The following is a 25,910-nucleotide window of genomic DNA, read 5'->3' as shown; positions in this document are numbered from 1 at the left end:
TATTGCAGTCATTAGTACTTGACAGTTAATAATCTCATGTGGAAAATTCCTAATTAGGTTAGATTTTTTTTAAAATTATTGCAGTATAAAACCTGAGGTTCTGTCAATATGGGTAGATAGAGCAACACTCATTATCAAGTCATGGGGTCTAACTTACGCTGAGAAAGAGTTGAATCATGAATCGAGTTCATAATTTTGCTGATGGTTCCTTCCTCTTCAGACATTAGCCATCTAAAGGCAGGGGCATGTTGTAAATCAAGTAATGCTCCCATCAATCATAATGGGAGTTAAATGTATGTCAGGAGAATGAATCCCCTTAGGTATTTAAAATGAGTTTCAGTACCTATACATCTGTTGATGTACCTTGGTAAGGTATTTTCACACTTTCAAGAATCACCCCTTTCAGCAAGATTAAATAGGAAAGCATCAGATAAGCATGCTTTTGCCAAGTCTCTGAATTTCAAATGCTCCTGAGGACTCCAGAAAGAATGTGAAGTGGCATCTGTAAAATATGCACAGGAGGCTGGGAGAATGATCCAGACTGCCTGCTCTGCAGGTAACAGAGACACCCAGCAGACTGCTTGCTCTGCCAGCTACTTGCTATATCTCCACCAGATCTCTGCAAGCAAGGCAGAGTGCCTCACTCAACGCAAAATGGGAAACTTGAGTTCTTGCCAGGTTTATGTAAATACTCTGAATTAAGTTGTCTGACTTTTTAAATTTTTTGTAACCAAGGCATATTTAGATCTAGCAAATGCAAAGAGATTCCTGATTTAGGATAAAGAAAGAAAGAAAAGCAAATGATTGGAAAATAATATCTAGGAAATGCCTTACAAATATTAAAAAAAGAAAAGAAGAAATCTAACATAATTATTTAGAATTCTTTGTACTCTTTATGATTCAGGTTTCTCTATAATCAGATTAAAGATAAAAAAAAGTCTTTCAACTTTTACTGTATAAATGTAGAAATCATTCTGCACAGACGCATTTGTATTTTTTATATAATTGGAATTTCAGTAGTGTTGGATTCCTAATACCTAGTAGGGTAAGAATAATCAAAACAAAGGCTAAAACAGAAGAGAATAAGCTAGCAGGGAGTAAATAGTGGGTGTAGGAGACATAATCAATATTAAGAACTGAAATAAGTTGGCATATTAGGAGTCAGAGAGTGAAAGGAGAGGAAATACAAGGAATTGTCATACAAATAGGCTTTGCCAAAGTTGCACATACAAGATGATATTAGAAAAACTTAAGAAACTTGGGGTCTAAAGGTAAATTCTAGACTCATTATTTTGTTTTCTTCAAGAATAAAGTGTGAAAACTAGAGATAAAAGGTAGGATTACATGCACAAGCCTCAGAACAAAAACATGTTGCTGTGGCTAGTTGCAACATGTATATAAATATTTATATACACGGGACGGCAAGGAAATACGTAGTAAGATTCATAATTTTGAAAAGAACACTAAACTTCTGGGCAGGTAGCAAAATCTCAAGCTAATGGCTATAAACTAGGAAGATTTTATGAGGCTGCAGAAGTAGTTAGAAAAGTGGCAGGGAAATTTGAATGCATTCAAGTGTAAGATAATATGACTACAGAGGCATAATAAGAATGCATGTGCAAAACGTCAGTTAGACCAGGAAAAGAATTTAGGCAGCATTTCCCTGATGACAGTAATCCAATAAATATGCTTTTGTGTTGAAAAAAATAAAAATTCACCACTGAGGAATGTACTGGAAACAAACAGAAGAAAATTGTTACATATGAAAGTGTATCTCATATGGCAGGTCCTATTACAGGTTCTAAGGATACGGTACCAGACAAGGTCCTGATTTCATGGAACTAGATTCTAATGTGGGGAAAGGCTAATCATCGTATATTTCAAGAATGTTGAAGCATGCACCTAGAATTTTCTTTCTTCAGCTATAAGCATAGCTCACTTTCTCTGCCCCTTCAGGTCTTGGCTCAAATCCTTTCTTCTCAAAGAGGCTCTTCCTGAGAATCTGTTTAAAAATTGCAACACTGTTCTTACTGTACAACACATTATCTTCTTGCTTCATATTTTCCATATAATTCATCACTGCTCATTGATTGTACTTATTTGCTTCTACTATATAACACATCACATATTGAGGGACTGTGTTAAGGAAAAAACTTGGTTCCCGAGTCCACAAGGTGCATGGTTTTAAAGGCAAGAACTTCCCAGCATCATTCCTCCATCCACCTCCCCATCTGGGAACGTAGAGTTCTTTGTCTAACTTTTTCTCACAGGCTAGATAAAAATTCCAGGTGAGCTTCCTTTGTTTAGAAAGCCTGCCAAAATTCCTGGAAGGAGGGGCTCTGTTGTGGGCCCCAGCAACCAATCTGGAATCAGAGTCAAAGATCAACTCCAGAGGAACTTTGAAAGAACTCCTTTCATTGGACAAGAACATGAATGGGGCAGGAATAACTTCGAAGTTAAAACCCTACTGCCTCTTACCTGCGCGGATTTCCCTCTCTGGGATCCTCTCCCACAACAACGTGGGAGTTGTTTTTCCCTCCCTACCTGTGTGGATATCCCCTTTGGATTCCCCTCCCACGGTAGTGTGGGAGCTTTCTGTCTTTCTCTCTCTCTCTGCCTAATAAATCGCTTTCTGCTAAACTCTTTGTGTCCAATATTTACTTGAACTTAAGCTCACCCCCACCGCCAGGGCCCCTTTCCCATTCTTGGGGCAAAGAGAGGCCAAGAACGTCGTCGCACATCAAATGGGGGAGGGAGAGGAGGGAGCTGAGCTCCATCCCGTCCCGCAACACCTGGTTACAATATCATTCATTGATTGTACTTATTTACGTCTCTATTGCCTGTCTCCTCTAATAAATAAAATAGACAAAAAGATCCTAGCTACATTAATGTATTTTGATGACTAGAACAATGATAGTCACCAAGGATACCAATAAATATTGTTGAGTTAATGAGTAATGCCAGCTATTGAAGAAAATAAACTAGTTAGATGGAAATTGATGAGAGTTGAGGACTATGTTAGATAGTGTCATCAGGAGAGCCATTTATGTGGCCAATGAGATATGAGAAAGAGGCATATCCATAGGAAGTTCTGGGGAGAGGCAACTTCAAAAGAGAAATAACTTTAGCAGCCAAAGGCAGGTATGAAGTAACAGAAGTCCTGTAAGGAGGGCGGATATTGAGGGGAGGAGTGAAGAAAGGAAGTGGAAAGGTATGAAGTGGCTTTTAAGTATGTAAAAGCCAATTCAGTGTTGCTTGGTTGGCCATAGTAGAGTGAAGTATATTCTAAGCACAGTTGGGCACTATTAGAATTTTTAATTTAAAAATTTTCTCTTTGGCTATGATACAGACTATAGTTGGGTGGTAAGGGTGGTCAGTGAGCAATGATAAAACAAAGAGAACCTTCTAGAGGTTCCTATAGTAGTACAGATGTCAGTTGTTTAGGGTAGTGTGGTAGTTCTAGAAATAGTAAGAAATGGGTAAGATAATGATTGAATTCTCCTCTACTCAGAACTTTGGTGATAATGGGAAAGTTATTGAGTTACTGAATTACTACCAGCTTTCTTTTTCTCATCTTTAAAATGGGAGTAACAAATTGCTTACTTCAAAGTTTAGATGAGTGGATCATGGTCAAATATGTTTAGGCGAAAAAAATTCCTAAAATCTGATGATTTCGTGGATAATTTCATGGATTTAATTTTATAATACATACAAATGTGTATGTGTATGTATTATGTATAGTACATACACATGTGTATGTATGTATTATGAAAAACACATGGTAGAATATCCATTAGATACAAATAAAAGATACAACATTTATTCCCTCTTAGAATGAATGATGTAGAACACTTAAATTTGGACACATGCCTGGAAACTGCCTGCAGATGAAACAGAAGATACCTCAGAGAAACATGGGAACTGCACGTATGAAGAGACATGCTCTTTTCTGGTTTCACTTCTTCCCTCTAGGATCAATGTTTCTGCTAACCCTGTACCTGTCTGGATGCAAAATAAGATGAGAAATTCATTTGCCTAAACCCTGTCAGAATTCTACTAGCTATTCTGTTCACAGAAAGCAGGAAAGTCATTTTTATCATTATTGTTTGCATTGTATTGATATAAATTATTATTTAAAAGTTATATATCTATAATTAAGACACAGAATGAAAACTTATGTGACTATTCCTAATGAAATCATTTCAGAATATTGATAACATACCCTCTTCAGTGTTGTCATATTTGTTTTCAAAACTAACATAAAGATATTTATTAAATGAAGATTTTCTTATATTACTGTCATTTTTAATATCATTTTCATTGCCATGTAGAAACACTTAAATCTATAATCAGCTGTGAGACCATATGTAAAACAGTGAAAGAAAAATGAAACACTCAAATAATAGTATAAAACCCTATAAATCATACATAGTAAACAGTTATACAGTAATCTCTTTATCAATATCCAAGGCTCTGAGAGTTATTTATTCTCTTATTCTCACAGAAACATCTCAAATTTGATTTATTTATCTTATTTCAATTAATAGGGAAAAGCTGCCAAATAGTTTCTACAGTAAGTCTCAAAGATCTGCTAAGAAAAAGAATCCGTACATGAAAATAAAGCAGAAAATGGCTGTGTGTCTATTTAACATTACAGCATTGTATAACAAGCCCACTCGGTACTATTTAATTCACTAGGGAATGAACCTTTGTTTAACTTGCTATTTACTATTGATTTATGTCCCAAATTTGTAAAGGTTAGTATTAACTTGCATAACGTTGCCCAGAGGAGAAGCAAATGATTTCTGTCTGATAGAAAAGATAACCACAAAATGTACAGTTATATTGACCTATTGGATATGAAACAGTTTTGTTTCTAACTTAGTAAATTTATTTCACTATGACTTTCCCAACTAGCTATAACATTTCTTCTGCTTCAAATGCTCTGAATCAACCTTACTATTCTACTGGGTTCCTCATTAATTAGTCAAATATATCTTTGATATGTGTTCACCATATATCTGTACGAGAGTCATGATTTTAGCAATGAAAATTATACCTTGACAGTTTTGAAGATTCCAAAGAGACATTCAAGTAGACTCTTTTGCTTGAGGCAATTAAGCTTTATGTCTAAAGAAATGCACCTTGCACTTTATGATCTGTAAAATCCCCAGGCATATTCCACCTCCCCTCCTTGGGACTCTGGATTAATTCCTAAGGTACAATGGAAATTTACCTTCAATAAGTCTCTCTCTTTCTCTCTCTCTTTCAATCTCTCCCTGTCTCTCCCTTTGTGGTTTTATTTTTGCTTCCAGTTCTTATTCTGGTTTGCCTATACTTGACACGTTTTTCCCCATTGTGAACAGCAATGGTTGAGGATCAAATTTTACGGTCCAACTTCTGCTGGGATAATAAGAATCTCTGTAAGGTTAGAAATGAAAGAATGTTGTTTGTTAGTCTCTTTCTTTGTTTTGCTCTTTGTCTATAGTGAGTTTTGGTCAATTAATAAAATATTTTATGCTCACTGGAAAGGACAAATACCCTGAGATCTGAATCTGTAAGCTTTTATATTCTATTTAGATTTGACCTTAGTCACAGCACAGATCAAAGTTGCAAGTTCTGTGTCTCAGTGTCCATAACTGAGAAAAGGCTTTACTATTTATTGTATGAGTTTGAAATATTTTTATGTCTCATAGGTGTACACAAGATTATAATGCCTCTTAAATTAAAAAAGCTTTATTTTTACTTTTTATAGGAAAAAATAAGGCAGACATTAATAAAAAGGAGCAGAAGGTTTTCAGGGATGTGGAGGGAGAAAACCCTCACTCTTTGAATGTGCTATTCTTAAACAAACAGAACAAACTCCCTTCAAAATCTGCTAACTCAGAATCATTTTATAGAAAAATCTACGTTTATATGATCAAGGTTAATCCTTGGAAAAAATCAGACAATCTATAATTTTGGTTAAAAAATTCTTTATTCTTTCTCTGATTTTATTTATTTGCATAACTATGCAAGAATACATCATATTTAAATAGGTTTTGGACTCCTTTCTCACAAAAAGATTAGTTAATATAAACTTTCTAAACGTCTTCTATTGGTATACAGATCATGTAAGCTAGTAATACTCCTACATTAATGTTTAAGATTATGAACAATGTATAATGCTGTGCAAATACATTAAATTGTAATTCCAACCGGACTTTTAAAATATTTACTGTGATTATGCTCTCTAGTTTGTCAGCTTAAACATAATTTCCAAATTCTTGATTAATTTAAAATTCTGGGACAAACTTGAATTAATGATGATTTTTGAACACCTGGGTAATTTCTAAGCAAGAAAAAATTTATGGTTCTTACTCAGTTAATATATATACAACTGTGAATAACTATGTCTTTTGTCCTTGTTTATGAAGATGTTCATTTTTAGCATTTAAGAAAGTGTTAAAGAAATTCAGTTAATATATATAAACTGAGTTAAAGGCACTCAATGTGCTTTCTAATCTAACAGTTCACTGAATAACTATAAGTTCTGTTCATGTTTATGAAGGCGTTAATTTTTACCATTTAAGAAAGTGTTAAAGAAATTCTTCCAGCTGTAGGAACTTCTGTTTTTGTGAACTTTGTTCATATCTTCAAATATTTGTATATATTAACATGCAGTTTTCAATGGCCTACTTCTCAGTTTTCACTGTGAAATAGAAATTAATTTGCTTAAGAGGTAGGATTAATATAGTAGTTGAGTCTATTCTAGGAATGATAGTGGCAACAAAATACAACTGAAGGTAATGAATGTGTTCTTCTCTTCCGTGCCTCCTCCTCTTTCTTCACCTTGAGGGATTAAAAAAAAAAGAAGTCATTTTACTCTAAAATAAAATGTCAGCTTGTTTGAGAATAAGAAAGACTGTAGCATAGGACAAAACTTAAGTGGGTAATACAATCTGTAGGATGTTTGAAGGAAGTGAATTTTTTTGTCTTGGTTTACAGTTTATTATGAGTTGAGTTTTCTCTTTAAAAAATATATGTTAAGGCTGGGTGTGGTGGCTCATGCCTGTAATCCCAGCACTTTTGGAGGCCGAGGCGAGTGGATCATGAGGTCAGGAGTTCGAGACCAGCCTGACCAACTGGTGAAATCCCGTCTCTACTAAAAATACAAAAATCAGCCTGGCATAGTGGCGCACACCTGTAATCCCAGCTACTTGGGAGTCTGAGGCAGAGGAACTGATTGAACTAGGGAGGCAGAGATTGCAGTGAGCCAAGATCACGCCATTATACTCCAGCTCTGGGTGACAGGGCAAGACAAAGTCTTACCTATAATATACATATATTATATGTGTGTATGTGTGTGTCTTGGTCCACAGTACCCGTCAATGTGAATTTATCTGGAAATAGAGTTTCTGCAGATATAATCAAGTAAATAAAGATGAAGTCTTTATAAGGGCCACAATTCAATATTTTTAGAGGCTTATAAGAAGAGGAGAGAGACACAGAGAGAAAAACACCACGTGAAGACACAGTGACAGAGGGAGGAAGATGACCATGTAACCCATGGAAGCAAAGATGGGTTATGCTCCCATGGCTGAAGAATGCCTGAGGCTACCGAAAGCTAAAAGAGGCAAGGAAAGATCCTCCCCTAAAGGATTTGGAGGGAGCATGGCCCTGCCTGCAGACTGCCAGTCTCTAGAACTGAGAGACAATACATTTCTGTTTATTTAAGCCACTTGTTGCAGTAATATATTATGGTGGCCCTAGAACATTAGTATACAATTACCTTAGGCTTGTGGAAGATATTAAAACATGAAATTTGACTCAATTTTAGGAGTTCACCCATTTTAAAAATTGTGTATTCTCTACTACTAAAAGTTATATTAAAGAAGAACTAAAATTTTGCTTTTTTGAAGGATAAAATAAATATTGGGGTATTTAGTCTGCTCTTGACAAATAGTAATAAAAAGTGATTTTTACCTTTTGGATAATATTACCATATAATAGAGATTCTGTACTTTGCTAGGATAATTTTCTGTGGTCCATACTGAATTGATTTAATTTAATTCTTGATTATTTAAAAAAAACAGTAAGTATTTATTGCTTCAGAAAGAGCAACAAATACTCGTCTATCTTCTTTTATGTGTTCTTAAAAATATCATATTGTAACTCTGACTAATAGGTGGTTAAGCTTACACTTACACTTATAAGCTTATACTTACATCACTTATATTTATTGTCTGTCTTAATCAAATGGTCATAACTTACTTGATAATTCTTTTGATTTTATGATCCCAAGACTACATCTTAAATTCAGAAAAAAATATAATTTTCAAGATGTCTTTTATACCTAAAATTATCTTTTCAGTTTCCCAGATAGCCTTTGCAAACATTATAATCATTTTTTCTTTCACTTCAAAAAGAGGAAGATGCTAGAAATAATTAGATTTGTTTTACATTCTTCTTATTAATTAGCTCAACATTACTGTAAGATCTACAAGAGAAAGGTGTCAAATGGAAAGTAAAGTTTAGCCTTTCTTAGGCTAATTCTATACAAATAAAAATTATTAAAATAAATATGTTTTAAAGATGATGTTCTTAACAAGATATATTGGATTCCCCGGAAATGTATGAACGCTCTGTTTATAATATGTTCTTACCCTCAGTGTAAGAATTGATCAATTTCTTTGAAACAAGTAATTTACTTCATCCTAAAAGAATCATTATCTCCACTCTGATATTGTTGGTTACTGTAATGAGATAAGTTCTATTCAGTCAACATCATCATCATCAACATCAGCAGGTTGCTTCTACTCCCCTCTTATGCTTAATAGAAGGCTAAAGAGTCACAGAATCTGTTGGGTGTTCAAAAAAGGACAGTATTAAGCCTTCGTAGAACAAAAAGAACTGTGCCAGGTATTCTTAACTACTGTGGCATCAAGGGAAAAATTCATGTGTGTGGAATTTTGAGTTGATACTGCTTAGAAAACTTTCAGTCTATACTGGGAACTGAGTCATGATTGTCTCTTCTCTATTTGACAACCAGATGACTCACGAATGCGACCTGATGACTCAAGAGCCAGTAGAATAAGAAATAACTAAGAACTGAATGAACCAATGAAGGAAATTCAATTGTAGTTACTTTTTATTGAAACTATAATGATATTATTGCTATCATGTTTATGTTCTGTTTTGACAAATAGATGAAGAAGCCTTTCTTCTTGATCTATTTCTAACCCTGGATTTAATAGACTATGCTTTTGCAAATTGATAAAGTATATTTAAATAATATACTTTTCCCTGGCCCCTTAGAATTTGCAAATAATACTTTTACTAAGTTTCTTTATTTTCAATGGCAATGTAGTTATTTTTGTAGGTTTAATAAAAATTTGTCATTTTTTTGCACAAAATGTATATCCAAAATCATTTACTGAAGTTTCATACTTCAGTTGATCACATATTATAATCCTATAATAAGAAAAAATATTGTATTTTATATATGGAATTCATTTCTACAAAGAATTCCCTGAAAATAGGCCTGAAAACTGTTCTGTGGTTTATAGGTTCCACGCCTTACAGGTAGTAATGTGGAAGTTCACTTCCTAGCCGGCTAGAAGCCAGGACCTTGGGAGACCTTGAGGGGAAAAGAATTGAACCTTATTTATAGATACTGCAAGTGAATTTTTGGGGGATTGGTTTCTGAGACGCCAAAATAAAAAGTCAATAAGAGTGATTAAAATGAAATCTCTGGAATAATAGAAAATAATAAAAATACAATCCGAGGTTCTCTATAAAATTTTCAAATGAAAAGTAACTCTCTACACCTACCACGTGCCCACAAAAATTTCTTAAAAAAGAAAAAGCAAAGTAACTCTCTGTGTTAATCATCGTTCAAGGTCAGATGGGTCTAGATTTTGTTAACTATACTATGCAGAGGCTTGTATGGATAACATTTGTGCTGTGCCTGTGTAACTTATTTAGACCAACCAAAAAAAATGAGACTAACCATTTTTGTGAACATATTTGGAAATTATTTAAAACAACAATTAAGGATTGTTAAGAACATTTATTCAAAATATGGAAACAAGGCTATAGGATGGCCAAATGTTCTTTGAATGTCACATTGGGTATTGTCTAACCAGCTTATCCAAGGATTATCAATACTCTAGAACAGGGGTTTGCAAACTATGGTATATCAGCCAAATTCGTTGGCTATTTGTTTATGATCTTCAAGCTGAGAATGTATTTTACAATTTTAAAGTGTTGCAAAAGATGAAATAAACAGGGGCTGAGGGGAAGAGAAAATGGGGACTTACTAATCACTGACTATAGAGTTTCAGTGAAGACAGACAAGCACAATCTACACATCTGTTGTACAACATTGTACTTATAGTAAACAACACTGCATTTTACACTTAAAAATTTGTCAAGAGCATAGATCTCATATGAAGTGTTCACACCACAATAAAATAAAATTAAAGAAACAGACAAACAAAATGAATATACAAGGAGACTGTGGCTGGAAAAGGCAAAATATTTACTATCTGGACTTTACAGAAAATGTTTGTCAATCCATGCTCTGGAATATATTTTCATCTGATTTGCAATTTACTGTTAGTTAGGGCCTAAAGTCTAAGAAGTTGCATATTAATTCACAGATTTTTATTCCATAAGAAAGCATATTATTTCTATCTGGTAGAAAAGGTAACCCTAACCATTACATTTTTATTCACTAACAGTAAGTACATTGACCATTTTTGTCTCCAATATAACAAACTTGTTTGAGGAGGTACTATATACCTCCCCATGAGAAACTCTATAAATAAATGGCCTTTTGTTTTTTGAGATGGAGTTTTGCTCTGTCATCAGACTGGAGGGCAGTGATCCGATCTTGGCTCACTGCAACCTCCGCCTCCCAGGTTCAAGTGATTCTCCTGCCTCAGCCTCCCGAGTAGCTGGGACTATAGGCGTGTGCCACCATGCCCAGCTAATTTTTGTATTTTTAGTAGAGACGGGGTTTCACCATGTTGGCCAGGATGGTCTCGATCTCTTGACCGCATGATCCGCCCACCTCGGCCTCCCAAAGTGCTGGAATTATAGGTGTGAGCCACCGTGCCTGGCAAATAAATGTTTTTCAAACACTCCTTAGACCAGCTTTACCAGTCTTCTTCATTTTCCATTAATGAGTTAAAGACATTTTGGTAAAGGATTCCTACATATTTGCATGAAAGTTATGTTTTGAAATCATATCTTGACAACTCTAAATATGTGTATTAAAACATATATATATATATATGATAAAAATCATTCCTTTGACTTCCAATAAAAGGTTTACTTTCTGAATTTCTCTGTAGGAGACAGACTTAGAGATCAGGGTTAGTTTCAGTGGTAAAGTTTTATGTGTGTTTGCAGCACTGTTTACAATAGCAAAGACTTGGAACCAACCCAAAATGTCCATCAATGATAGATTGGATAAAGAAAATGTGGCACATATACACCATGGAATACCATGTAGCCATTAAAAAGGATGAGTTCATGACCTTTGCAGAGACATGGATGAAGCTGGAAACCATCATTCTCAGCAAACTTGACACAAGAACAGAAAACCAAACACCACATATTCTCACTCATAAGTGGGTGTTGAACAAGGAGAACACATGAACACAGGGAGGGGAACATCACACACTGGGCGGGTCTTGTTGGGGGTTGGGGGTGGCTAGGGGAGGGATAGCAGGGGGTGGGGGGGTTGGGGAGGAATAACATTAGGAGAAATACCTAATGTAGATGATGGGGGAATGGATGCAGCAAATCACCATGGCATGTGTTTACCTATGTAACAATCCTGCATGATCTGCACATGAACCCTAGAACTTAAAGTATAATAATTATTATAATAATAATAAATATCTAATGCATGAGGGGCTTAAAATGTAGATGATGGATTGATGGGTACAGCAAACCACTGTGGCACAGGCATACCTATGTAATAAACCTGCATGTTCTGCACATGTATCCCAGAACTTAAAGTAGAATAAATTTTAATTTTGAAGGAAGTTTTATGTATGTGTGCATATATGTGTAATCTTCAATGGTACTTTTTCTTATTATTTTATATTTACACATATACATATATGCATATATGTGTATATGTATGTACACATTTAAATATATTTTTCTCCAAAGGGACATTACTTTCGGGATCAACAAAAGTAATAAAGGTGTTAGAGCTATTTATACATCACTATCAAAAGCACAATGAGCTACATATGTATATTAATTAAGAACTATTACAATTGACATTTAGCTGCTATTATGCACCCAAAATGCTCCTTCCTCAATGACTTAATGATTTATTACTACATTTCAAAACATTCAAAGCTCTAAAATTTGGTGTTAAAATTAAATGTCATAACAGCTGTAGTAAGAGCTTCAATTTCTTTTCTAATTTTTTAATGCTGAATTTTTTTTTGAAAGACTCCATTCAAATGCATGCAGAGAATCTCCTGATCTTAGTTCTAAAATGGAAACTGGATTATATAACAGGATGGCCTAATTTAATATAGTGAGTTTGTATGGTGGTTAATCAAATAAAGTGGCATATTAATTTCAGTTCAGATGTCAGTCTGTATCTGCTAAATTTTTTTTGCTATACTTTGCATATTGAGGATGTGTCTCCTACAATATGTTGAAAAATTACTTAAGCATAGATCTTTACAGATAGAAATATTTGTTTAATAAATGATAAATTATACGACAGTATGTTATTTAGAATAATTTAAATAATTTATATATCCAAAAGTATATAGTGTATGATTGAGTTAATTATAGTATACCTATTCAAAGAAATTTTTGTGATCATTAAAAATAATTATTAAGGAGACTATGTAATAATTTGGATAAATTTTATTTTGTGACATGATGATAATTAAATATTATATATAGTTGTATCAAAACAAAAGAAAATATCACGCACAAAATATAAGGCATTCTCTTTTCTCTCAAATTCTTTCTCTCAGTTTGTTGTAGTGTTTTTTGTTTGCTATTTAATTCACTCTAGCAAAGCTGAAATTTTAAATTGTTACATGAATTGTACCATTCATTGTTGTATGGCACAATGCCAGTTTTAAATGAAAATATAAAAGCATTTGACTTGCATAAGAATCACCAAAATTGCATAAAGCCTATTTCATTAATTGTGCATAAACATTGAAGGAATAGTGGAAATGCTGCACAAACCTATCTCAACTGTTTTCATTTTACTCTCAGATAGGTGAGTTTTTACATTCTCTACCTGTTGCACACTTAATAGAGGAGGACTGAAATGAAAATGGATTCTGGGTTGCTCTGTTGCTTCCTTTCTTTCTATGTCATGACTTTTAGTGCAAATGGTTGGCTAATGGACAAAGTAGCATGAGCAAGAAAGGCTATAACAGGGGTTCTCAGTTATTTGTGTTCCTTAAGTCAATATTGCTTTCTTTCTGTGTTTGAAGCAAGTTCTAGTTTGAATGGAAAGTGAGGTCTCTCAGGGTTGTCAGTGTCCCTGCTTACTCAGACAGATATGTCTTTTACTGGCTTTGAGTTCCTCTGAATTCCCATGCACTATTGATTCACCAGCATCCTAGGTTTATGGGGCCTTCAGGGGTGCTGTAAAAGAATGGGGACCTAGTAAGCACTCAATAAATGCTGCACATATGTACATATTGCACAAGTCTCTCCTCCCATCAGACCTCAATTAGAAAACACAAGTTCAAAGGCAGTTATTAAAATTTTCAAGAGGGAAATAGCAGAGTATTAAGCTAAACATGGAACCCATCTGAGCACGGACCACTGTTTGGTTGCAGAGGGCACATTCCTATGATGCTGACCCTTCGGTGTAATTTGAATTGTATCCTCTGCTTGTACTGAACAATCATAACAGGCATGTGAAACCAAATGTTAAAACAATTCTAAGTGTTGACAGAGGAACCAGGCTGTAATAGAGGCTACTTTATTCTTTTTTAATGTGTTTATAGGAGGTATACTCTAAGCTCTTTCATTTCCCCATAATGAAGGGAAGTGGGAAGTATCTTATCTGAAGCCCTGAAGAGCTTTCAGATGAACTACATAACAAGCCACTTGTGTGTGTCTCCTGAAATTGGGAGCTCTGTTGCTTGGCATCTGATTCATGTCTATAAAAGCTAAAATAGTCAATAATAAGACAAAAGAAAAAATGAAGACCTGTGTTTGAAAAAACTAAAACTCCCACTCATTAAGAACTATTCAAATGGCTACTGCTTTCCATAGAGTGTATGTGACCACCTGGGGTCATACAGGCAGAAATAACTTGTGCTCCCAAATGACTGTCTGAAAAAGTGAAGAGAATTCAATAGTGAGAGTATGGGTGTGGAGTGGATCACAGGAGACACAGTCAAACAAAGATCTCTTCTAAAGGACCTCGAAAATACACTGACCTCGAAAATTCAAATTCACACAAAAATGCAGTATTGGAATGCCAAGAAAAATGTGCGAGCCACAACCGATTCTGTAATCTCTAATGCAATACTCTATACCTTTAAGCTCCCTCGCAAAGTCATCATAATTTGTTTTAAAACAGATGCTTCTTGATTTATGAGCATCAAACTACTATCTCATTTTCTGAGAGACAAGACCTTAATACTCAGTGGCAAATATGAAGTGGTAACCATGTTGTTTTCAATTTAGAAAAGTCTAGGAGGAACTATAGATTATTTTGAAAGACTCTTTCAAACATCTCTGCCTTCTATGTTTCAATTACACTTAATACAGCCCAGTAGCATAAGTAACAATTCAAGCTCTCTTCTGGACCAGAGCTACAAAGCATGAATATGCCATTTCCTTCATCACTCTCTACAAAAGTCTAACTGTGATTTTCATAAGAGCTTAAAACGTCTATTGTTGCCATCATCAATTTATGGATTTCCCTGTTAGTGATGACAGGATATGAAAGGCCTTCTTAATGATATATGCTCTTTCTTGTTAATAGCTTTGTTTTGCTTTTTTTTTTCTAAATTTTGTCTCATTAATTATTGTTTCTGATGTAATGGCAAAACAGTTATACAACTTTTACAGAAGCAAAGTTGTCAAACTGTCTTTCTTCTCAAAATGAGCATTTATTTTTCTAAGATATCATTTAGACTATAAACCCCTCCAGGGCAGGAGCTATAATCCAAGATTTTTAAAAAGTACTCAAGAACTTCTAGAATTGTGTTTTGTGCAAAGCATATATTCAATAAATATTGTTGAGATGCCTTCCTATAAGATCTTCACAAAGTAGTTTGCTTCTATGTGAAACTTTAGAAATTTGAGTCCCCAAAGATTATTACTGCCCTAAAGCATAGAAGATAAGTATGGAAGAGAGGACACAAAAGATTAATGGTCATTCTCATTGTAGCAGATGTTTACAAGGGATTGGGCACACCCCTCCTCTGTCGCATCACATGTAACATTTTGTACTATTTCTGGGTTCCGTTTGCCTTGAGGTACCCGCTGCTTTGTTCTTTGAGATGACAAAGACGTTTATAGTCAAAAATTTTATCCATTTTATTAAATGATGCAGAGCTATAGACTCTTGTGATCATATGTATATACACACATATGGCTCTATATATGGCAAGAAGGAGAAAGAATTTGTGAGTTAAAGTAAAATCAGCCACTGAAGATATTATATGCTACTATTCATTTAGTGAAAAAAGTGTACATGAAAGTGAAAATAGATCTAATATATTAATAAAATGCAAGGCAGAAACAACCAGAGAAAAGAATTTCAAGCCTCCACGTATACACACAGCATTCAAGTTAGAACAACTCAAAAAATGACACTCACTGTGAGAATACAACTAGGATGGACAGACTTCACATTTTTATAAAACAAATCTGTCCTTTGGAATTTCTCATCCTCTACTAATCTTTATGGATTCCTAGAAATATTGTGGTAACTCCAAATTCAGCAAGCTTAGATCAGGCATTGAAGGGTCAGTGTGTCTTTTTTGTCTTATGTGTTGGTTGATGAAAATTTCCTTCCTCAAGATGAAAAGAATAACTCTTTACAGTAAGGACCAGCAAACTTTTTTCTATAAAGGGCCAGACCAAACTATTTTTGGCTTTGAGAGTTCTATATGCTGTGTGGCAACTACTCACTACTGTTATTGTAGTGTGAAAGAACACGCACACATGAAAACACAACAAATGGGTGTGACTGTTCCAATAAAACTGTATTTTCTAAATCAGACAGTGGCACACATTTGGCTTATAAAGTTACAGCAGACTAGTATAGTATACTAGTACAGTAGATTAGTAGTCTGTCAAAAAGAACCTTTCCTTGGCTTCAATTGCCTTTCATTCAGTGGGTATTCAGAAATGGAGGAGATGCTTGTGTAAATTTTAGAACCAGGCAAATTAAGGCAAATGTTACTGGAGCAATATATTAATTCTGAACCCTAAAGGTCAATCTGGCTATGTTTTCATGGTGAACTTACCAGTAATGCTGTTACAAACATCTCTTGAGATCTTATAAGATTTAATAAGACATGCCTTATAACAGAAACTGTAAATCCAGGCTCATATCCATTAATAACATATATAATGTTTTTGCATTAAGAAGGACATTTACTGTACAAATAGCACCTGATTTCATGCCAAGCACCCTGTAGCTATGTAGTAAATATTAATTAAATGAAATGTTCTAATTCCCATTCTCCTTGCATTTATTTTGCTGAATGAATTTGAATATTTAAATAATTCAGCATATTCTTAACTTCCCAATTGCCACCCAGTAGCTTAGATCAATGGTATGAGGTCAAGACTCCCACACAGGCTGAGATCTGAGAGACAACGCTTGATGAATCTATTATTCTTTTTTCCACATTAAAATGCTTCAGAATACTGAAAACATCCAAAATATCTTCATGTTTTTAATGATTTCCTCTTTTCAAATACATATCCATTATTAATTTATGCTAGATATCCCATTTTAATAGGTGTAACTGGATTACTAAAAAAATAGGTCAAGTTTTAAATTGTCATTTTATATCCCGAATTTAAAGAATTAGATAACAGAAGAAAGATATAGATCAGAGAATAGAGAAATTGATTAAAAAAAAAAAGAAAAAGAAAACTAAGTTTTCTAGTGATGTGAACAGATTAAGTGAAAAAGTATTATTAGAACAGGGAGGGACAATTTCATATAAACTTGAAGCACCAGCGGTTATATTGCCACATAAGTCTCTCGGTAGACTATGGGATTCTTCTTAGGAGGCCGTCTGAATCTTACACTATCTGAAACAACAGGATGACATGGAGACTTGTGGCTGTCCTTTCACTTATTAAAATACTGTGTGTGTGTCTGTGTGTGTGTGTGTGTGTGTGTGCAACAGGTATAGATCAATAGAATTAAAAAAAAATTTCACATTGCCATATTTATCAGTCTTTAAGTAAAAGGTTGTAATTCATATGTATACCTACAACACAGAAGCCAAAATTTGAATCAACTCAACATTACATGATGAACCAAATATATTTCAGTATTTGTCAGGCCCTAGTTGGCTAGCTAATATTCAAATTAAAATCAGAATGCTCATGAAAACCAAATGCAATCTAAAGAGCAACATCTTAATCCTATGAAATTGTCTCTGATTTCTTAATTGTAAAATTATGTTATTTTATTAGAGTAATAAATAATTCATAAGGTATATATATGATGAAAACAAAATCTGTACCTCTGTAGTTACAAAAAGCCACATGAAAAGTTAGAGCTTTAATTTTCTTACCCAAAGTTGTCTCTAAGTTTTTGTTTATCTGATCATCTATGATCTTTAATCTGCATATATATTTGACATCATTTGTGAATGCTTTATGACCTACTCCAAAGCATTTAACTTGGTTTTGCATGTCATACATAACTCTTCCACATGGAATTGTTTGTAATAGGCCTGAAATTTCTTCTCACACTAATATCCTTGTATTATCTTTCTAGTGTCTAAGCATAATGTTCTTTGTTACCATTAAGCTTGATGAAAGCTATTCAACATGTTCATGAAAAATATCTCTTCTACTCTTTGGAAAATCTGATAGTTAGCTGAAGAAAATTCATTCAGATTTGTTTTCCATTTACCAACAGTGAAACTTTATATTAACAGTAAAGTGTCAACCCCCAATTTACATTTTTAAAAGGATACTAAAAGTAGAATAATCAGAGTGCTTCCAATAATAAAAGCCTAAATAACACCCTCAAAAACAATTTTCAACCTTTGAGAGGCTTAAATCCACTTAATGACAGGTGACAAGCAGGAATAGATTCATCTGGAATTCTTTTAATCAAAAGTTGTTATGCTCCCTTTCTGGTCCAAATTCTAGCTTCAAGTAAACATAATTTTCACATTTGCTAAAGTCAGAAAGAAAGAAAATGTTAGCTTTCTTTTAAAAGCAGAAAACATGGATAAAGGCAAGAGACTTTACTTTTAGTAAGTTGGCTTCAAATGCATACACAAATAAAGTCAAATCGAATTTGATAAATATAAACCTTGAACAGACATTAGCTGCAGTGGGCTACTCTGTTCACTTTTGGTTGGATAAAGTATTAAAGGAATGAATTACTGGAAAATAACAACAGCAACAGCATATTAAGGCAAGACACAAATCAATCAGGTAAAAAAAAAGTAATAACAGCAGCAATAAATACTACCACATAACAATTAAAATAGTCCCACAACTGTCCTTATGGATATATTTAAATGTTAAGCAGCTCCCATGAAACATCAATAGTACAAGTCCAGACGGGTTCACAGATAAATTCTACCAGATGTACAAAGAGGAGCTGGTACCATTCCTTCTGAAACTATTTCAAACAACACAAAAAGATTGAATCCTCCCTAACTCATTTTATGTGGCCAACAACATCCTGATACCAAAACCTGGCAGAGACACAACTAAAAAAGAAAATTTCAGGCCAATATCCATGATGAACATCAATTCAAAAATCTTTGATAAAATATTGGCAAACTGAATGCAACAGCACATCAAAAAAATTTTCCATCAAGATCAAGTTGGTTTCATCCCAGGAATGCAAAGCTGATTCAACATACACAAATCTATAAACATAATCTGTCACATATACAGAACCAAAGACAAAAGCACATGATTATCTCAATAGATGCAGAGAAGCCTTCAGCAAAATTCAACAGCGTTTGTACTAAAAACTCTCAATAAACTAGGTATCAGTGGACAGTATCTCAAAATAATAAAAGCTGTCTACAACAAACCCACAGCTAATATCATACTAAATGGGCAAAAACAGAAAGCATTCCCTTTGAAAACTGGCACTAGGCAAGGGTGCCCTCTCTCACCCTTTCTCATCCTATTCAACATAGTATTGGAAGTTCTAGCCACAGCAATCAGGCAAGGAAAGGAAATATTAAAGGATATTCAGTTAGAAAAAGAGAAAGTCAAATTGTCTTTATTTGCAGATGACATGATTGTATATTTAGAAGACCCCATTGTCTCAGCCCAAAATCTCCTTAAGATGATATGCAACTTCAGCAAAGTCTCAGGATACAAAACCAATGGGCAAAAATCACAAGCATTCCTATACACCAATATAACAAACGCACAGCCAAATCATGAACGAACTCCCATTCACATTGCTACAAAGATAATAAAATACCTAGGAATACAACTAACCAAGGATGTGAAAGACTTCTTCAAGGACAACTACAAACCACTGCTCAAGGAAACAAGAGAGGACACAAACAGATGGAAAAACATTCCATGCTCATAGTTAGGAAGAATCAATATCATGAATATGGCCATATTGCCCAAAGTAATTGATAGATTCAATGCTATCCTCATCAAGCTACCATTGTCCTTCTTCACAGAACTGGAGAAAACCACCTTAAACTTCATATGGAACCAAAAAAGAGCCCACATAGCCAAGACAATCTAAGCAAAAAGAATAAGGCTGGAGGCATCACACTACCAGACTTCAGACTATACTATAAGGATACAGTAATCAAAATAGCATGGTACTGGTACCAAAACAGAGATATAGACCAATGGAACAGAACAGAGGCCTTGGAAGTAATGCCACACACCTACAACCATCTGATATTTGACAAACCTGACAAAAACAAGCAATGGGGGAATCATTATTCCCTGTTTAATAAATGGTGTTGGGAAAAATGGCTAACCATGTGCAGAAAGCTGAAATTGGACCCATTCCTTACACCTTATCCAAAAATTAACTCCAGATTGATTAAAGATTTAAACATAAGACCTAACACCATGAAAACCCTAGAAGAAAACCTAGGCAATATCATTCAGGATATAGGTGTGGGCAAGGACTTCATGACTAAAACACCAAAAGCAATGGCAACAAAAGCCAAAATAGACAAATGGGATCAAATTAAACTTAAGAGCTTCTGCACAGCAAAAGAAACAATCATTAGAGTGAACCGGCAAGCAACAGAATGGGAAAAAAATTTTGCAATCTACCCTGACAAAGGGCTAATATCCAGAATCTACAAAGAACTAAAACAAGTTTACCAGAAAAAAGCAACCCCATCAACAAGTGGGTGAAGGATATGAACAGGCACTTTTCAAAAGAAGACATTTATGTGGCCAAAAAACAGGAAAAAATGCTCACCATCAATGGTCATTAGAGAAATACAAATCAAAAACATTGAGATACCATCTCCTGCCAGTTAGCATGGTGATCATTAAAAAATCTGAAGACAACTGATGCTTGGAGAGGATGTGGAGAAATAGGAACGCTTTGACACTGTTGGTGGGAGTGTCAATTAGTTCAACCATTGTGGAAGACAGTGTGGCAATTCCTCAAGGATCTAGGAATAGAAATATCATTTGACCCAGCAATCCCATTACTGGGTATATACCCAAAGGATTATAAGTCGTTCTGTTATAAAGACACATGCACAAGTATGTTCATTGTGGCACTATTTGCAATAGTGAAGACTTGGAACCAACCCAAATGCCCATAAAGGATACACTGGATAAAGAAATTGTGGCACATATACACCATAAAAAACGATGCAGCCATAAAAAAGGATGAACTCCTGTCCTTTGCAGGAACCTAATCTGGAAACCATCATTCTCAGCAAACTGACACAAGAACAGAAAACCAAACATTTATTCTGAGATTACATCTACTTCATAACATACTTTTTGAAGCAATATCCTCTTTCACACAATCTCAAAGATAACATGATAGATGGTAATATAAAGTATTTATCTAGGAGACTTTCTCAGAATATGTATACAAATACAGACCAGAACAAGAGCCTGATCAGAGGCCAGGGCAGATGTTTGTACTATATAACAGGCCCTTTCTTATCCTCTCTGTATTAACCAGGAAACATCTGAATTTTCTCGAGGATATGTGAAAAACATAGGGACTCCAGTTGATTGCCAGATGCAATTACATTATTAACTTCGAGAAATTTCTATTATGTGTAAGTTTTCCTTCAGCCATATATGTACATTAGTCATGGTTGAAAACTATTTCTTCATCTGATCAGTTAGCTGGCTCTAATAGGGTATACCACTGAGAGGGACGGAACAAGATGAGGCTTCCAGTGGAAGGTGGTTAGTAAAAGCCATAAGAACATGAGGTGCTGCCTTATGAACAACTGACTTCAGTAATGAAGAAAACTCAGAGCCCGAAATTGTCTTCTTATTCCAAACAATCCTCTTACTTTAAGGTCACACTGAGGTAAGTTTGGGTGCCAAAAATAAAATGTGTTCTCATTAGCCAGAGTAAGAGAAATTTAAAGAGAAAAGGCAAAGTTTTCCTATGCACAGAGGACAGGCATGGCCCTTGCTGAAAAGGATTTCTACAATTTGAACTTGTGTGAGCTAAAAAGAATTTGAGAAATCATAGATGACTCCTTCTTTGTTAAAACAAAATAGAATTGAATCCCAGGAATATGAAGCTCCTTAGGTAGAGTGAACCAGTAAGAGGCATGACTCAGCTGAGACCCAGCTTCTTGAAATGCTCTCTCTATTAAAGGTAGTCACAGTTGTTCACACAGATATCTACCCTTTCTGCAGTGAGCCCAGTGTTTTGTACCAGTAGGTAACATCTCACGTTGACTCTGCATCCATGCCTTTTTCTCTAAAATACTGAAAGGATCACTATCTTTCCTGCTTACTTCAATGGCTATTATGATGACAAAATTAAAGAATTATGAGATAGTGCTATAAATGATAAATAATTATGCATAATTGTAAAGTTATGGATACTCATAATATCTCGTGGCATGACACAAAAGAATAAGAGAATGAGATATTGTGAGTATCCATAACTTTGTGGAACTGTTCTAATTTTATTCCATTGGTCAGGAGGGAAAATGTTGAATTATCTCCTTATAGAATTTTTTAAAAGCTTTATGATTTGAAACCTTCTTTTAACAGAATATAAGGGTCATAATGTCTCTTTCTTGTAGGTTTCAGTATTTCACACCCATACATTGAGTGTCTATGACTAAATATCACTTTTAGTAAGCCAAGCCATTTTTCTGAAATTTTTAAAAAAGGGATAGAAGAAAAGGGAGGAAGAAAAAGAGTGGGGAAGGAAGAAGAGAAAGGAGAGAAGGATGGAAAGAGGAAGAAAGTGGAGAAAGAAGGGAGGTAAGAAAGACTTTCCTCTGAGACATATCAGGCTTTCTAGTTTGGAGCTATATTCCTTTGCAGACTTAGATAGATCTTTTAGACTGCTCAATATGGCACAGCACAAATAGAAAGTGTGTCTATTATTATCATCCATTTCTATACCGTGGAACTCAAGATAATGGAGCTATTTCTAGATGATACGATTGTATCTAAGTTACACTTACGATCTCTCCTCCCTATTCCCAATACTCCCATCCTCACCCCCACCTGTCCTTCAACCACCTAGTTCCCGAAACACTAGTACCTTGAGGAAATTTTCTTTCTTGGTCAGGTCAGTCCAAAAACATGTGCAGATGTTCAAAACATGATATATTTTATGAGTTTGACGTTTTTACTGCATTTTATCCTTCAGAAGTTAATTCAGTTTTACTGTTGAAGAAAACTGTCATTTCACTGTACAAAAAAAAACACTTTGCTGTGAAAATGGCAACATTTCTCCCTAGAGCAAAATGGTGGCTTGTGAATCGTCTCCAAAAGAAAATTGATATGTGACTTGAAGTCATCATTTTCATATGAACAGCCTATTTGTGCTTCCATTTTTTCTTTCTTTTGGCAGAAGTGAATTTTATAAGTTCAAGGATGAAGCAATTTCTAGGATAAATACTGGCTTTCTTGGAAAATAAATTACAAGTTATTTTTTTTTTAATTCTCAATTTTGTATCAGAAGATAGAGCAACAAGATGAGAGACTGATACATCTGGAAATATTAAAACCTATCACCTTTCTAAGTAGTCATTTGAAAAAGTATAGTATATAACAAATCATTTCCTTTTTTTGTCTTCTCATTATCACCCCCTCTCATGAAAGACATATTATCTTTAAATTGAATTATATTGAAAATAGGATTTGTTATGACTATTATGGTGGGCTAAGTGATAGCCTCTTGTGGAGGATAAAGTAACTCCATCTTGGATGCTAATCCACCATGCTGTCTTTTGATTAACCCGTGTTCCAGGAATGCCTTTAAGATTTCTACTTTATCTACAGTTACTGTAAATCCCGCTCTTATGTCAAAACAACCTTAACTATAAAACCTGTCCTTAGGCACGTTCACCTAGCATTCTTGCTTTTCTCTGAGGGGCTGACTTCAATTGCCCGACACATTCTTTCCTTATGGTATATAAGCCCTGGGTCTGGAGAGTAATGACACAGGGATCTTGTCTTGTCACCATTTTGTCTTGTGACTGGCAGGGACATGGCTTCTGTTCATAAGTCCTTATTAAATGTTTCTTTCTGGGAAACTGGATTTGTCAGACTGCTTTTTCAGCCTCTCAGCTTCCTCAGTCTTTAGGGGTAGGTTTGCATAGGCCTGCTCACCACAGAGCACCTGCAAAGCCAAAAGGATATGTTTAAGTCCTAATTCCTGGAAACTGTGAATATTACCTTATATGGTAAAAGATATAATTAACTCTTAATCACATGTATCCTTATGAGAGAAAGAAAAGGAAGATAATATGACCTGTGAGTAGAGATTGGAGTGATGTGGCCACAAACCAAAGAATGCCTAGACCCACCAAAAGCTGGAAGAGGCAAGAACAGATCATCTCCTAAAGTTTTTGAAGGTAGCCTGGCCCTGCCAACACCTGCATTTCAGGCTTTTGACCTCCAAAACTGTGAGAAAATAAATTTCTGTTGTTTTAAACCATGAAGTTTGTAGTAATTTGTTACAATAGTCCTAGAAAATAAATATACTTTTCTGTTAGTTTGTTTCTCACACTCCTATAAATACATACCTGAGACTGTGTAATTTATAAAGAAAAGAAGTTAAATTGGCTCACAGCTCTGTGGACTGTATAGGCTTCTACTTTTGAGTTAGGCTCAGGAAACTTACAGTCATGGTGGAAGGTGAAGGGGAAGCAGGTATGTATTCACATGGCTGCAGGAGAGAGTGTGTGTGTGAAGGTGGAGGTGCTACACACTTTTTTTCCAGATCTTATGAGAACTCTATCACAAAACAGCACTAGGAAGATGGTGCTAAACCATTAGAAACAACCCTCATGATCCAGTCACTTCCTGCCAGGACCCACATCCAATGGTGCGGATCATGATTCAACATGAGCTTTGGGTGGGGACACAGAGACAACCATATCAACCTGAAAATGAAACTTTAGTGACACACCTCATTGAGGTGATAACTAAAACTTCGGCATGGCATGCCAAAGACCACCTGTCGTATTATTCAATTCTAAAAAGCAACCGAATTTGCTGCTTTTCTGTTTTATGCTTCCTGTAATTTATATCATTATGTGTGATTCGTTTGTTCCAATTGCTCCTTCATGTTTGAAACCTTGCCCAAATTTTCCTGTTGGAGACTTTATGTCCCCCTTCGTTACTGGAGTTCTACCTAAAAATTACAAATTCAACAAGAAGAACAATGGTGTAAAATCACTATTAGGTGGACAAAAATGGTATGAATCAGAGAGCATGGTAGAATTCTAAGACATGACGAGTTACAAAAGAAAATTACTTGTGGCCCCATAATCCACGTAATTCCTCCTCTCCAGAATTGACTGGAAAAATTAATATGTAAAAACTTGACACATATTAATTGACACAGGGACTTAATTGACACAGGAAATGTCCATTCTAGGACCTCTTAAACTTTCTGAACTCAGGAACCATCTACATATTCTAGGGATCCCTGGACAATACTTTAAGAACTTTTGCTCTGCTCTATGCCATTTACCAAGAATTCTTTATTTCCAAAAACTGTATCTCAGAGCAAATTAATAGATAAGGATGGGACAATGCAGTGATAAAAAACTTTTCAACCAGCTGAATGCTGCCTTGGGTGATAGAAAAAACGAGGCAGCCTTCATTTCATCGACCTTTGTGTTGAGGGTATCCATTCTGTGTGAATAAGACAATTAATTAGAACAGTTGAACGTTAGTTGAAATTATGATTTCCTTCATAAGTAACACTTGATTCTAAATTCTTAAAGTTATTTTTACTCCAATTGTCGTCAGTGAACAATTCCATTTTGCTGACAAAATACTTGGACATCTGCTTGTGCTAAACAGTTCAGAAGCAGTGTTTTTATAGACTCCAAACTTCATATCAAACATGTGGGGCAAATATTTCAAGCGTAATTAAATGTTCCTTGTGATGACTCCTTAGTTCAAACTTTTAGGGATTAAGAGAAACAAGATTTAAAGAATGAGCAAAGAAAAACTAAACCAAAAGAGGGAAAATGTTGTTAGACAGGAAGAAGTTTGTTTATAATGAC

The sequence above is a fragment of the Aotus nancymaae genome, unplaced genomic scaffold (assembly GCF_030222135.1).
Source record: "Aotus nancymaae isolate 86718 unplaced genomic scaffold, 86718_ANA_hifiasm-v0.15.2.pri h1tg000007l, whole genome shotgun sequence".
NCBI classification, from domain to species: domain Eukaryota; kingdom Metazoa; phylum Chordata; class Mammalia; order Primates; family Aotidae; genus Aotus; species Aotus nancymaae.
Note: the sequence above shows the minus strand (reverse complement) of the source record.